Here is a 4,356-nt window from a genome sequence, read left to right on the forward strand (position 1 = left end):
ATGTCATGCAAAGGAGTTTCATTTCTCTAGATGTCAGGAGGGCAACAGTGTGCAGGGCAGACGTCAGCCTGGCAAGCAGGTAGCTGGAAGCCTGTCAGGGGCTGAGAGTTGCCTCACCTCTCCCTGGGCCTCCAGGCCTCCCGGTGACTCTCAGTGTGACCTTTGACCCCCAGCTAGGGCATGTCAAGGCCAGAGGTGGGGCAGGTGTGATTCCAGGGCTGCTATCAGAAAACGGACCCCCAACCAAAGGCTGGTGCCTGAAAAGTTACTGGCTCTGCCAGGTAGCTTGAACATGGCCTTGAGTGGGAGGGACCTTAGGCCTCCCTCAGAAACCTCAACCTTGGGGTGGGCTTTGTTCTTTCTTGAATGGAACTCTGCTCTATGCAACTGGAAAATGCTCTAAATCTGCCTCTGTAATGGGGAAAACTGAGGCATGAGAAGACAAATTATAACTGAAAAAGATGAGTTTCCAGATCCCAGGGGTGATTTTCTACACAGTTCATTTTAGCAATGTCCAGGGCAGTGGAAAGAGATGGTTCGTCTGTGGATGAGATAGATGCAGAAGCCAATAAATTATTCAAAGGAAGCACAAAAGGCAGTCTGGGTGGGTTTTATTAATTATATTTCTTTTATCCTCACAACAATGGTACGTCAGTATTCTATGCTGAATGTGCCCGATTGACACTAATGATTTCATCCTTTTGTTTCTGTTAAGAGAAGAAAAAAAGCTCTGTCTGCCCAGCTACTCAGGCCCAGCGTGAGCCTGAGCCCAGCAAGGCCTTAGAAGCCCTCATCTGGGCCTCTCTCCCTGTCATTTGTGTACCCTGGCTCTCCCTGGCAATGCCAACAGCAGTCCCACCCGGCAATGGCCAGGCCTTGCTCCCACCCTCCTCCATTCTGCTTTGCCATAACCCTACATACAGGTACTCTGACACGGGTAATGAGTCCTCTGGGTGGAGAGACAGGCAGGGTGTGTGTGTGTGTGTGTGTGTGTGTGTGTGTGTTGTGTGTGTGTGTGTGTGTGTGTGTGTGTAGCAGTATCTCTGAGCCAAGGACCCCTCTGGGGGTCCTCAAATCACATTCCTCACTTAAGCGCTCTTTTTGAAGAAAGGAAAAATAAAAAGGAGGTTATGGATTGTTTTCCTCCCACACTCCCTGTATCTTATTACTAAATTTTGTTATTTAGCATAAGTTAGAAAGGGTATGTGTGCTTGGGGCACAGCAGTGACTGAAAGTGTCATGAATCATTTATTTGCCCACCTCTGCCACTGTCTGAACGTAAACTTCATTAGCCCGGATGCATGGGGTGGTGCACGGACTGTGGGCAGCTGTTAGTTAAAGCGAGATCCCCGTACCAGACCCTCACCTGGAATACCCCCAAAGGGCTTTCAGAATGGGGTTTGGATGACTCTCCTGCCCTCACTTCACATTGGCATGCGCCCCCCATCCCCACTGCAGGTAGCCCTGGTTTGTGGGAATATCCTAGAAGGGGTCCCAATGTGGCCATATCCACCTGTACCTTGGACAAGGCAGTAGTGGAATTTCCACGCTGGGGGTTGAGGGTGACCTGCAGCTGAAGGTGGGGGCATTGGCATATCCTGAGGACGGGTCCACAACTGCATGTTTTGTGAGGTAGTTTGAGAGGAACTGATGGTGACAATGGAGGGGCCAGAGCTGCTCCCGTTCCCACGCTCCAGCACTGCCAACCTCCTCCCCGCACCTGACTTTCTACCCTCCAGGACCCCTCCTCCCAGGCAGTGGGGGCCAATTCTCACAGCTGGTGACCCAGGCCCCTCCTGGCACCCTCAGTGGAGCCCACGCTGAGAAGACCATTGCTGAGGGCTTGCTGATGCGCTGCTGGAGGGCCCCACGTGCTCACTCAGCCCGAGCAGCTGCTGGACTCTGGCACACTCTGATGCTATACAAATATCAGCACTGCCGCCCCAGCTCCTGGAGAAAGTCTCAGCGTGACAGCCTGCAAAGAAATCCTACTTTTGAATTTCATCTACAAATCGTGGTTTCCTCCAGACAAGCTCAAACCTGCACAGATGGCCCCTCACACCAAAAAGTAAAAATAACAAAGCTTGTAATTCTGGGCCTCCCTTTTTCTCTGGGAAGATGTGCTGCTGCACGTTTCAGGAGGCATGCAGCCTGTGTACGGCAGCAAGTCCTCCCCTCCTGGACACTCTCACTCGCCCCTTCTGGCGCGCTGGTGGGGAGCAGTCATGGCCCCTCGGGTGTGTTCTTGGAAGTGTTTCTGGGGTGTCCGAGCCTTTGGAGTGGGGCAGGGAGGTCCAAGGCGGGGAGTTAGAGTGAAAATTCATCCCTCACCCAACTACCCAAGACTGGCCATATTGCCATCCATGAGACAGTGTGGGGAAATGGTGGAGGGTTTGACGTAAGGCCTCAGGTAAGGTAGTAACAGTGGGGGCAAGAGGCTGCCATGCACGCCGAAGGCAGGCGGCATGGTGGGAGACAGGAAGCTCTGGGGCCCCTGATTTACTGAAACCCCCACCTCCACACTCCAGCAGGCCACAGGAGCTTCGATGACCCATTAATTCTTTCCACCAATGTTTGCTGAGAGCATCTATGCTAGGCCCTGAGGATACAGTTATAGACAAGACAGACCCAGAGGGCACAAGCCCAGAGAACACACAGTCAAGGTAATCTGTGGGCTGGGTGGCCATAGACCCACTAGTCAGAAAGGCCAGAGCAGGAGGCCAGAAGAGAGACAGAGGAGGTAGGAGCCCCTGCCAGAGACTATGAGAGACACTTGTAGACTGGGTCCAGTGTGACCCAGCACCCCAAAGGCTCACACTTCTTTCTCATTCAGAAATGGTGGCTGCGGTCTTGGCTCCACCAGAGGGTCATATGACAGAAAGATATTCAGTGGCAAGTGAAACACAATTCAAACTGCCAGGAGAAAAAAGAAATTCTTGGATACAGGTGTCTGGACAGCCCAGGGACGTATCTAGCCTCAGGCACGGCTGGATCTGGGTGTTTGCATGCTGTCCTCAAGAATCTATCTCCCTTGCTCAGCTCAGCTTTGTTCTTTGCCGACCTCATCCTCCATGTGGCATCTGCTGGTATCTCCAAGCTGATATTCCTACCAGTAAGCCCCTCCTCAATCCCTAGCCAAGGTCCTGGGGATGATTCTCATTGGTCCAGTGTGGGTCACATGTCTGTGCCTTCTCTAATCACTGGAGGAGGATGCACTGCCAGGAGGATACAGTGCTCTGACTAGCCAGGCAGGAGCCCTCCAGGATGGAATCAGTCCCATCTGAACTACCTGGTTTCACAGAAAGGGTGAAGGGATGCTGGTCTGGAGAAAGCAGCAAATACAGAAACAAACAACAATGAAACCCTCCCAAAAGACGGTTGACAGCAAAGATGTGAGCATGCTCTGAGACAGCTGCAAAAATCCTGCTTCCAACAAGGTTCTTCTTACTGCAGGTGTGTGGCCACTGTCATTCATCCCTTCAGCATCCCTGACTCCACAGTGCTGGTGTCTGTGCCAGGCCCGGGATGCAGGGAAGGTTCTGGACACCCCGGTAGCTAGGAAGCCTGCCCCAACACCTGGCCTCAGGGGTAGGAGCAGCCAAACACTGAAGTCTGCTTCACCCTCAAACCCTGCAATTTTCCTCTCTGGCGTCTGCTAGGTTTTCTTGTGTTTTGCTCCCATCTTCCTTTTCCTTAGACCAGCTCGTGAGATCTCCCATCTGGCCTGGAGGAAAAAAGACAGAGATCAGGAGGGTCCTCGCTAGCCAAAGCCCCAAGCCTAGGCCTCTCACGCACAAAGCCTCTATTTGTCACCCAGAAGACCACTGTGCATAGATTTGCTCTCCTTATTAGAATAAGCGTCCGAGTCCAACATCCCACTGCAGTTCAGGGAGGCTCTGTCAGAACAGGTACAGCCAAACGTGTGGCCCTTGGTCCAAGGATGGGGGTTGGGCGAAGCAAGTGGCATTATCAGAAAAAGACATGCTGAGACTGGCTAGCAGGTAAGTAAGCTGGGAGGAGGCAAATAGAAGGGTTCAGCTTCTGGGCCACCACACAGCCTTGTGTCATTGTCCCCACATGTCTCAGGGAATGCATCTGGGCAAGTCGTTGTTTGACGGTGCATTCACAGTAACTTCCTTAAAACAGATCTTTAGGGAAGAACTGGCTTCAGGGATTGATTGGGCTCCGATTCAAACAGCAGGAAAGCAAAGTTCTCAGTCTTGGCCTGAGGGCTCCCAGCAGTGTGCACGGCACTGTTGTAAAGGCTCTGGTTTAGTCATTTAGTTCTCCCACAACCCCATTTCAGAGAAGAGCAAACAGATACAGGGAGATTCAGCAACTTGCCCAAGGTCATGG

This window comes from Neophocaena asiaeorientalis, unplaced genomic scaffold, assembly GCF_003031525.2.
Source record: "Neophocaena asiaeorientalis asiaeorientalis breed wild unplaced genomic scaffold, Neophocaena_asiaeorientalis_V1.1 scaffold280, whole genome shotgun sequence".
Lineage (NCBI taxonomy): Eukaryota > Metazoa > Chordata > Mammalia > Artiodactyla > Phocoenidae > Neophocaena > Neophocaena asiaeorientalis.